Below are 12,210 nucleotides of genomic sequence, written 5' to 3'. Positions count from 1 at the left end.
GGTTGATCCCTTGACAAAAATAGCTAATAAGTACCAACTCATCAATACGGTGGTAGGGACAAGCTTCCAACAACTCCTTGAATCTCTCCCAGTACTCATAAAGAGTCTCCCCATCTCGTTGCTTAATGCAAGAGATTTCCTTTCGCAGTTTGTCTGTCTTTTGTGGTGGATAGAACTTTTCCAGAAATTCCTTTCGTAACAAGTCCCAATTGGAAATCACATCTCCCGGTTGAGTATAAAACCATTCTTTCACTTTTCCCTCCAAAGAGAAAGGGAAAGCGAACACCAAAACTGCTACTTTATCTGCACCATGTCTTCTCACAGTGGAGCATGCAACTTGAAAATCCTTAAGATGCTTAAGAGGGTCTTCTCTGGGTAGTCCATTGTACTTAGGGAGCAAGTTGATTGTGCCGATTTTAAGCTCAAAATTTGGATCCAAAGCCAGATACCGGATTTGTATCGGTTGTAAGTTAATTTCAGGAGCTCTGGCTTCCATTAAGGTGATTCTACGAGGTGGATCCGCCATGGTGTCGCCACCTGAGTCACTCAGAGAGATTTTAGCACTCCCCACAGATGAATATAAGGTTTCCTCGTTGATTGATGAATGATGGTTAGGGATTGATGGTGATAGTGAATTGGTGTGCTCTTCAAGCAAGCCCGATTCACTATTCACAAATGCTAGCCGGCGCCGAGCTTGCCTAATATGAGTTAAAGTTCTTTCTATTTTTAGATCAAAAGGGGCCAAGCTCGGGTCTGGAAGCGACCGTGTCATTCAACTGAGGAAGCAATAGAAGCATGCAATTATGAAAAGCAAAACTAGAATGGCCAAATAAACATAAACCAACCTAACAATTAACAATTACCAAGACTAGCTAGATAGAAACAATATCTACAAAATTAGAGCCAAGTAGCAAACAAAAACTAAGTATTCACACTATTCACATATTCACAACAACTAAAATTTTAGCACTCATTGCACTTAAAGTGAATCCCCAGCAACAGCACCAAATTTGATGTTGGCTAGATTACACCGTTGATCTAGGTTTTCACAAATTAGAATTTTATCGTTGAAAGTATAGCCTAGACCAACGATTAATCCCCAAATCAAATGTTTAATCCAAAGGATATGTCACAATTCAAAACCAATTCAATTCTGGGAGTTTTAATTCCCGTGTCATCTCCCAAGGAGACTTGAGACCAATGAGTGTGTAATCTTAGTTGTGAGGATCATGGGGTTTTCAATAAAGAGATTAACATATAAAGCAATAAAAGAACATGAAAAATTGTAATAAATGAACTAATAAAGGAATTAACGAAGTAACTATGCAATATAGACAAGTAAGATATAAAAGGAACTAATGTAAATGTGTATGAAGAAATTGAAGCATAAAAGGTGTCTTGGCTTGGAGTGAGCTAAGGGTCCTTTCCTTGTTAGAACCACAACTATGACAACTAAAATGGATTAATCTCACTTGATCAACCCTCACATCGGAGAGTAAGTTAAATGAGCATAAGTGTTCTCAACCCACAAATCCTAAATTGCTTGCTAATTGCCTTAGCAACAACATAGCGTTAGTGGGAACAAGAACAATTAACAATCGAAAATTGATACTAAATATTGGACATTCCAACTCTAGGAACCCAATTGCTCACTTTCTCCAAGCCAAGAGATAGAAAACTAGCCCGAAATCATACTTGACATTTTGTCAAACACTTGGTGGGCAAAAACCTTAAACATGGGAAAAATGAGAAAAAGCTTGTAACCAAAAGCAACAAATAATCTCAATCAACAGTAAAGACTCAAGAAAGCATCTAACAATCATCAAAGATCAAATTCATCAACAAAAAATAGAAATTACAAAAGAGAAGTGAAATTGAACTATAACTTGAATTATAAGAAAGAGTAAGAATAATGTAACTATAAAGAGTAGTAACAAAGAGATACTTACAATGGGAATTAGCAAAATCCAAGATCAAAATGGAAATGGCACTTGAATGTAAAAATCCTAGTATAAACCCTAGTAGAGAAGATGATGAAAAACTTAAAGAAAAACTACACTAAAAGCTATCTACCACTACTCCTAAGCTACACTAATGTTATGCTATGGTATGGTCTTCATTTCCCTTCCTTAAGAGCTAAATGGCTTCAGAAATGGGCCTCCAAACCACCAAAATTGTGAGTCACATGAGATTTTAATGAATGCATGTGCGTCCACCTGTGCGGACGCACAGACGTGTGCGTCCGCATACTCTGCGAAAAATCTCGACCCGTGCGTACACACAGGAGGTTGTGCGCACGCACACTAGGTGATGCTTGAATTGAATGCACGACGCACATGCTGCGGCTCACGCGCATGCGTGGCTTTGAATTGATGGCTGTGCGTACGCACATAGGTCTGTGCGTACGCACACTAGGCTGAGCTCTTCTCCTTTGATTCTTCATGCTTCTCCCACTTTGAATGCTCTTCTTCCATTTTCCCCAAGCCATTCCTGCCTTATACCTCTGAAATCACTCACAAATAATATCAAGGCATCGAATGGAAGGTAAATGGAATAAAATTAATCAAATTAGGCACAAAAGAGCATGTTTTCATAATCAAGCACAAATTAGGAGGAAAGTTTGAACGCATGATATTTAGTGGAATAACTGCAAGTTTATATGATGAAATCCATTCAATTTCAACCAAAAATCATCATCAAATATGGATTCATCACAGTGTCAATTACATACAGCCTGCCATTGAAGAAATCACTCACAAGCAAAGGAAGCAGTAATACTAGAGTTAATTCAGAAAGACAAAGCAACTCCAATCCTCAACTATATTCCTATCGCTCTTTTCACAGTTTACACAACTTCTGAGTTCTAATTGCTATTGCAACTTCAAATCAACAACCTTCTGATCTGCCTGACTAAGACCTGCAAGATAACCATCGCTTGCTGAAAAACAAAATCCTCGTGGGATCGACCCTGACTCGCTCATGTATTACTTGGACGACCCAGTACACTTGCTGGTACACTAGTACGAAGGTGTGGTAATTCGTGCTACCATTGGCTCACCAACGTTACTAGCAGAGTATGGTGCCAACGTTGGTGTGCCAACGTTACTTCACATTAGCATACCAACGTCTTCGATAAATTCTCAAGTTGGAGTTGGAAAAATAGCTAGTGTGCGTACGCATAAGGCCTTGTGTGCACACACAAAAGGAAAATTTGCAAGTGTGCGCACACACAAAGCATGATACGTACACACAACACGAGAATGTTGGTGCACCAACGTTGGTGACTAATGACAGTGGCCACCTTCCTAAAGGATTTTAAAGGGAACTTTAGCCACCGTTTGTGCACCAATGTTGGTGACTAATGCCAAGGCCAATTCCAGTTTCAATGGCACCCATGCAAGCTCATGAACGTTAGTGAGCTAACGTCTATGTCAACGTCAGAAAGAGCCACTCATAACTTGCTTCAACTAAGGCCAAAGCCCACAACCAAAGACTTGAAGATTGATCTAGAAAGTGTATAAATAGGATAGATTTTGAAGTTAGAAAAGAGGCTGGAAGCAAGGACCCTAATTGGGAAACCCTGAATCATTTTCTTTGTACTTTCTTTTACTTTCATGTACTTTTCTTTTCTTTTGGATTTTGCTGAGCAATGATGAACTAAATCCCACATCATTGGGGGGAGGAGCTCTATTGTAATTCAAATGATTGAATGAAATTCTTCTTCTTCTCAATCCGTTTGTTGTAGTAAAGAGATAAGTTCTATTTTCATTTTGATCAATTCACTCTGGAAGGGGGTTTTAGATCCATGAATTTCTATGTGAGCCTCAGAAGGGGAATCATGGAAATTAGATTGAAGCTCTATCTCTCACAACTCTCACATTGTGTCTACTAACTCTAACATTCACTCTAGCAATAGAGTGTTCATTTGTCATTTTTGTTTGTTTTGTGTTGTTTATGCCAAGGGGAAGAAGATGTGCTTCTACTTCCTTTGATTATGAACCCGAAAGAACCTTCATGAGACTTAGAAGAGAAGCAAGATGGAAGGGTGTGATTGGAAAAGAAGACTCAGAGGAGGATTTTGATCAAGTCATGGAGGACAACATGCACAATCCACCTGAGGAGGTTGCCAACAACCATGGTCAACCTGCCAGGAGAGTGCTAGCCTCCTACACTATCCCTGACCCTAGAAACTGTGGGAGTAGCATTCTTACTTGATAAACCACTATTTTATGGTTTATCTTGTACTCATTTGAGTAGTTTTTATCAACTCTTTATCCACTTATTCATACTATTTGCATGGTTTTACTTTCTCCTTCCGGATTTTGTGCTATGATTGAAAACATGGTTCTTTGACCTTAATTTTATTAATATTAATTCTCCCTTTATACCATTCGATGCCTTGATATGTATGTTAAGTGTTTTCAGAGATTACAGGGTAGGAATGGCTTGGAGGATGGAAAGGAAGCATGCAAAAGTGGAAGGAATACAAGAAGTTGAAAGAACTGCAAAGCTGTCAGCCTGACCCTCTCGCACTAAAATGGTCATAACATGAGCTACAGAGGTCCAAATGATGCAGTTTCAGTTGTGTTGGAAAGCTAACGTCCGAGGCTTCGATTTGATATATAATTTGATATAGTGGTCACAGAGCTAGGTGATGCGAATGCGTGCTCCACGCGGACGCATCGCAGTGACGAAAAACCAGCGTGGCAGATTTCTTCTCCAACAATTTCTGGGCTGTTTTCGACCCAGTTTTCAGCCCAGAAAACATAGATTAGAGGCTATAAAGTAGGGTAATCCATTCATTCATGAATCATTAACTCATTTTCACATAATTTTAGGTTTTAGATGTAGTTTTCTAGAGAGAGAGGCTCTCTCCTCTCTCTTAGGTTTTAGGATTAGGATTTCTCTTATTTTAGGATTGCTTCTACAATCACAAGTTTAATGTTCCTTTAATTTATATTTCTCTTCTACTTTTATTTACTCTAATACTTTTATTTGTATTTGACTTATCTTGCCCAGTTGGCTTATGAACTTTTCATGTTAAGATTTGAATGTTCTATTTAATATTAATTGAGGTATTTCAGATTAATGATTGTTTTATTCTGTTTATGAATTCTTTTAATTTAATTTAAGATATTTTCCCTTTTGACTTTGGTTAAGTAATTTATAACCCTTGAGTTATCAAACTCAGCTGTTGATTGAAATTAGAATTCTTTGCTGGTTAATTTGTACTCCAATAACTCTAGTCCTTCCATAGGAGTTAACTAGGACCTGAGGATCAAATTAATTTGTCTACTTGATTTTCCTTTATTTAGCAAGGGTTAATTAAAAGTGGGAGCAGAATCTAATTCTCTTCACACCTGATAAAGATAACTAGGATAGGACTTCAATTTCTTATACCTTGCTAAGAATTTTATTAATCATTTAAATTAATCCCTACAATTTACTTTCTTGCCATTTACTATTCTTGCTTTTTATCTCATACATCAAAAACCCAAAAATACACTTTTACTCATAACCAATAATAAATCATACTGCCCTGCAACTCCTTGAGAAGACGACCCAAGGTTTAAATACTTCGGTTATAAATTTATTTGGGTTTTGTTACCTGTGACAACCAAACTTTTGTAAGATAGGAATTCTTGTCAATCTAGAAGCTATACTTACAACGAGAATTTATTTGTGAAATTTCTAGATCGCGCGAGAGGTAAATTTTCATTGGTGTTAAATTTTCTTATTCAACTGTTACATCTTTTCTTGAATTATTTTGGTGCTTAGTGACTTGCTTTACACTATTGGGTAATATTTTATACTGTCTTTCATTACCTACTCTTCCCCTTTGTTGCAAATTTTTTTACAACATTGATATGCCATTTGCTTCTACTGTTTTCTCAATTGCATGTTGTAGCTACCAAGGAATTGTGATCCTCATTATTTGGCATTAACCAGCCATATTTTATTTGTTTTTTTATCCTTTTTTCTGGGTTACTTTTCTTCTTTTCCTCTACTTTCAGGCTGGCCACCGAGAAAGAGAAAGGGAAAGCTTCTAAATGGGGAGACAAACAAGTCCATCAGCACAATCTTTAGAAAAAAGCATTAGTTGAGGCAACCCTTCCACTTGCACATCTTAGCATGCACCGAGGACGGTGCAATCTTTAAGTGTGGGGAGGTCGATACCGATCTCCATGGGTTAGTTATTTTCTATCTCAACACCAATGTTTTATTTTCTTTGTTTGTTTATTGTTGCATTTGCATGTTTGATTACATATTTGTTTGATTTTGTGCATATTTTACCACCACTTGGTTGAGGTAATATTTTCTTTTTCGAGAAATATTTTAGAGTATTTCACTAATTTGAATAAAATTTTTTGTTAAACTTGTTTGAAGAAATATTATTTTGGAACATGGTTTAGAGCTCGAACACACAAAACCAGTGAGATTTTGAGCCTACTTGATTGGTTGCATCTTATCAACCAATGTTTTATTTTTGGTGTGTGTTTTTCTCTCTAAAATTGTGATATTTGTCTTGCTTAATTCTATATTTCCATGGTTTGATGTATGCATGCACTTATATGATTGAGGCCTTTGTTTCACTGAGCTTACATACCCATATGGCCTTAACCCTTCATTATCTCTTGCAAACCAATTTGAGCCTATTTTACCCCTTTTATTCTTTACTTTAGCACATCATTAACTCTAAGCGAAAAATGATAATGTCCTTAATTTGAATCCTTGGTTAGCTTAGATTAGTGAGAGTGCTCATGAATTAAGTGTGGGAAAAGTGGGTTTGGAAACATTTGGTTTGAAAATTGAGTATGTTAGAATTTTCTAAAGATGTGAAAGAAATGTTTAGGACATGTTCATGCATTCAATAATTTAATCATATGCATTAAGAAAAATAAAAAAATAATAAAAAAAAAGAAAAGAGAGAAAAAGAAAAGAAAAAGAGCAAATAAGTAAAAAGGGGACAAAATGCCCCAAAGTAAGTGGTGAAAGCAATGCATATGTACTGTACTCGAATTAGAATGCATGAATATGCGGTAAACATAGTTAATGGGCAGTTAGATTTTGCATTGTAATTACATGGATTGTGATGCACAGAAACTTGTCTCTCAACAATTTTCCTTTGGCAAGTATACCGAATTGTCGTCAAGTAAAAACTCACAATAGAGTGAGGTCGAATCCCACAGGGATTGATTGGTCAAGCAACTTTAATTAGAGGGATATTCTAGTTGAACTAAACAGAATTGGATTTGAGATTTGCAGAAAATTAAATGGCAGGAAAGTAAATAGCAGAAATGTAAATGCTGGAAATAAAGAGCGGAATGTAAATAGCGGAAAGTAAATTGCAGAATCTTAAATGGGGAAGGAGAGTTTAGCATGAAAGTAAATAGCAGAAAGTAAAGAGAATGGGTAAGATCATAAATAGGGAATTCATTGGGCTTAGGAGATGTTGCATTCTCCGGATCATGTTCATTTTCATCTCTTCCTCAATCAATGCATTCATTGATCTCCTTGGCAATCTTAAGTGATCGAATTCCGATTTCTTGGTAATTAATCTCTCAAATCAGCTTAGGACGTTAGTGGCGTTAACATTAAGTGAAAGTGTGGGTTCGAGAACGTTAGTGACAGTCACCTTTTTCACTAACGTTACTAACCAAAGGATAATTCACGTTAACTTCAACGTTAGTAGCACCAACGTGACCACTAACGTTAGTAGCACCAACGTGACCACTAACGTTGCCTCTTGGTCCTTCGCACACGTTATTGGGACTTACCTTTTCCAATAACGTTGAGAATCCTCCCTTCTCCCTACGTTAGTTCAAAACGCCCCTACTTCCCACGTTAGTTCACGTTAACTAGGTTAACGTGGCTTCTAACATGGTGGTGATAGCCATCTCCAACGTTAGTGACAAAGGTGAGTGTCACTAACGTTGGCTAATCATTCTTCAATCCACGTTAGCTTTCACATTAACTAAGTTAACGTGGGAGTTAACGTTGCTCATAGTGGCTCATTCCAACGTTAGTGACAAAGGTGAGTGTCACTAACGTTGGCGATTCTTGCTCCCTCCACGTTAGCTTCCACGTTAACTAAGTTAACGTGGCAACTAACATGGCTCAAACTGGATTAGTCCAACGTTAGTGACAAAGGTGAGTGTCACTAACGTTGGCCATTCTTTTGCTTCCCCATGTTAAAGTCCACGTTAACTGAGTTAACGTGGCTCTTTAACATGGCCAATATGAGCTTGGTCCAACGTTAGTGAGAAAGGTGAGTGTTACTAACGTTGGCTTCATTTTCTTCTTCCACGTTAGAGTTCACGTTAGCTTAGTTAACGTGACTCTTAACGTGGGCTATGATGGCTTCGAGGACGTTATTGGCAATTACTTTTCTCATTAACGTTGCAAGCTAGCTCCCATTCCACGTTAGTGGTTACGTTAGTTAGACTAACGTGGCTGCTAACGTAGTTTTTCCTTGCTTCCTTTGTCCTGAAATCAAGCAATAGAGTGCCTCAAAGTTCTAATCCAAATCATGAGACATGCATCATCCAATTTGTCATTCAATTCTTGCATAATTCTCATAAAATCATGTAAAGTGCACATTGTTTGCTTGAATCAAGATGTAAGTGAAATTCTACCCAAAACTTGCTTATTTCCTAAGAAAATGCATGAAACTACCCTAAAACAGTAAAGAAAAGGTCAATGAAACTGGCCAAAATGCCTTGGCATCACAACACCAAACTTAAAGCTTGCTTGTCCCTAAGCAAGTACTGGAACAAGAGAATGATGAATGAAATGCCAAGAGAAATGAGTCATTATTGTGGAAGTCATGTCCTTGGTTTTATGGTGGTTTCATGCATAACAACTTAGGTTCATTCCTTCACTGGCTTTCATACCTTTATCATGTCCTGGAATACTCACTTGATTGCACCCTATGAGACTTTTATTCATTGATCCTTTTGTTGTTTTCAGGATTTGATTGTGCTCTTAGGCTAAGTGCTCTGTGAGGGGGCAACTTTTTAAGATAAGCTTTCAGCCAGCACTCCCGAACCAGTTGGTTCAAGGTGCTAGGTGTTGAGATACCCCTAAGGACTTACTCCCTCAAGTCTCTTTCCCCCATACATACACACCACAGGCACATGATTTGTTTATTTTCTTTCTTGAGACCTTGGTGTCCAACACCTCTTTGGGTTACTAAGTGTTCTGTAGCAAAGGTTACTCTTGATAGTGGACTTTCAGCTGATAATCCCGGGTTAGTTAACCCAAGTTACCAAGTGATAAGGCACCCCTAAGAGCTTATTCATCCAAGTAAATCCCTTACACAGGAGCACCACAGGCACATGCCTCAAGATTCAAACCCTTGGTGCCTAGCCTTATTTCTTACTCTTTTTCTTTTATTTCTCAACTTTCATTTTCTCTGGTGAAGATGCAGCATTGACATTAAAACCAGCACATATCAACTTAAGTAAAGAAAAACTTAAAGGCAGAATTGAAAATCCTAAACTACCGTGGAACATGTTCTATTTCATACATGATTTTCCTTATTTAAAACTTGGAAAAGATGGATTAAAGAGGGAACTCCACTACCTTTTATCATGGGGTTGCCCATGCTCTCCCTCTTGTTTGTCCTCTTTGTGTCTACTTGTGTTTCCTCGAATCCTTGCCAGTCTCGCTTTTTTCCAATCCTCAAGTGCCTTCCTTACTGATTCTTGACTCTTTTGCACCCTTTCTCTTTCTTCTCGTGCTAATTCATCCTTCACTTCTTCATACCTTATGATTCCTGGATGCAATATAGGTAGCTGTCCGACTAAGTATCCGAGCCTGGCTTGGGTGTTTATATGATTCCCAGTCTCACTCATGTAAACCCCTTTTGAGAATGCCCTGTGCTCGTAAAATAGTTCTGCTTGTTCTAATTATTTTCGATGCATCTCATGTATGTGTGCACCTTGATGTGCTTGGATGTTGATTAGCTTCTGGATAGATTCTTGTTGTTCATTTTGCCTTTGTTCTATCCTGTGGAAGGATTTACCCCATTGTTTTCCTTGTTCCAATTGCTGCTCCATCATTTGCAGTTGAAGCTCCTTCTGTGCTCCTTGGCTTTCCAAGTATTGTCTAGATAAACCATCAATTCCTTCCTGTAGTTGGTGCATATCCAAAGTGGCTGGAGCTTGCTCCTCTAGGTCTTGTCCTTCTACTACTTGATGGGCTGGCCTCTTCCTTGGCTTCTGTTGAGGTAGGGGAGATGCAACAGCATGCATCCGTCGAACTATAATTGGAATGCTCTCTTTTATCCACTCGGGGTCCTCATCTTCAAACACCACTCCAGCTTTGTCACATAGTCGGAAAATAGTGCTGGGGTAGCCTAACTTTCCTCTAGAGTCACTTTTCTCGGCTCCCTTCCTAATGCCTTCGGCTATGATTTCATGAACCTTGATCTCTCCTCCTTTGAGTATGCAGTGCACCATTGAGGCTCTCTTGAGATTTAGCTCTGAGTTATTTCTGGCGGAGAGGATGGATCTCCTTACGATTTCGAACCACCCATTTGCTTCAGGAGTGAGGTCTCCTCTCTTAATGAACTTTGGTTTTCTTTCGGAATCTCTTATCCAGTCAGCTCCTGGTACACAAATATCTTGCACAATCTGGTCATAATTGGGGCTGTTATCAATTCTTGAATGGTAGCTCTCTTCTGCAAATGGTATAGACCGTAGCTTTAATGCCCTCATAACACTCATGGGACTGAAATCCACAGTCTTTCCTCTTACAAAACTTGTATGGGACTCATCTGCCTTATCATATCGGACCGCATTTGCATAGAACTCTCTTACAAGATTTGCATTTACCCTAATGACCGGATCAGTGAGGAGCTCCCATCTTCTCTTTTCAACCTTCTTCGTGATTTCGGGACACTTAGTTTTTCTGACTTGAAAGCCCAGCTCATAGATGATCTCCTTATCAACCATCCATCTGTGCTGTAATGCATGGTGAAAGGTTCTAAATTTCTTTTCATCAAAAGGGCGTTGCTCCATAGGCTCCTTTCCCTTTCTTCTCTTAGAGCTTGATGAAGCCATGAGTGATTTTGTCTATGTGAAGGTGTTGGACTCCGAAAATGATAGATGTGAAGAGTGAGAGTGGAATGTGAAGGGGGGTACGGCACAAGGATCATTTATATAGAGAGGTGGTGAGTGAATGAAAGGTGTGGATTGATGGACGGGTGGGGTTTAGCATGGAAAGAGGACAAGGATCTACTTTATGAAGGGGTTGGTTCGGTCTCCAAGGGTATCCTTTTTCCAATGTTGCATGGCCATATTTTCCAAAGTATTCCCTTTTAAGACAAGTGTGTACTCTCCCTTCATGAAGTGGCCGAAAATTCTCCTTTCAATTGTCCCATTAATTTTGCTACAAAATAACAAAAATGTGATTATTAAATGTGTGGATAGTGGCGGCAAAGATAAACAATTTTGCTCATTCATGAGAACAAACCAACTGACTAACTGAATGTCCATGTATGCAACATTGGTGACACCAAACTTAGTTTGTGGCCATGTGATGAAAAAGTTTTGTTCAAGGCTCTAAGAGTAACATGATATGAATTGCATTCATGCTTTCTTGTATGCCTTGAACACCAAACTACCAAACTACTATATGCTGCATAAAAGGATTCCTTCAAGTGTATGTCAAGGTTGGTTTTGAATTCATGAATTTTGCATTATTAACTAGTCTAAAAGCATATAAAGCATGGGTTGCCTCTCACGAAGCACTTCTTTAGCGTCACTAGCTTGACGTTTTTCCTTTGTCAGGGTGGTTGGTAGTGCTTCAAGTCCTCCCCCTTGCAGTAAATCTATCTCCATTGGCTTCATCAAGGATCTCCACATGTTCTAAGGAGAGAACTCTGTTGATGGTAAAAACTTTAGGTAGCTGAGATGGGATGGTGGGGAGATCGGGGGGAATGGCTGGGAAGTACGCTGAGATTACTTTATCCCCTGGAGAGAAGTCCTCTGTAGGGATCTTCTTGTTCCTCCACCACTTTGGTACCTTCTTCTTTGTTCCTTTTGATGTTGCCTTGCTCTTTGTGACCTCCTCTTCCAAGGAGATTTTGTTGCTGGTCTCATATAAATCCGGTGGTTTAGGTTCCTTCTGATTTTACTTGAGCTGTGACAGTTGCTGATTGCCTTGTTCATCAACTAAGGGGATTCCCAGATGTGCTGGTTGTGC

Source organism: Arachis ipaensis, chromosome B06, assembly GCF_000816755.2.
Source record: "Arachis ipaensis cultivar K30076 chromosome B06, Araip1.1, whole genome shotgun sequence".
Classification (NCBI taxonomy): Eukaryota; Viridiplantae; Streptophyta; class Magnoliopsida; order Fabales; family Fabaceae; genus Arachis; species Arachis ipaensis.
Note: the sequence above shows the minus strand (reverse complement) of the source record.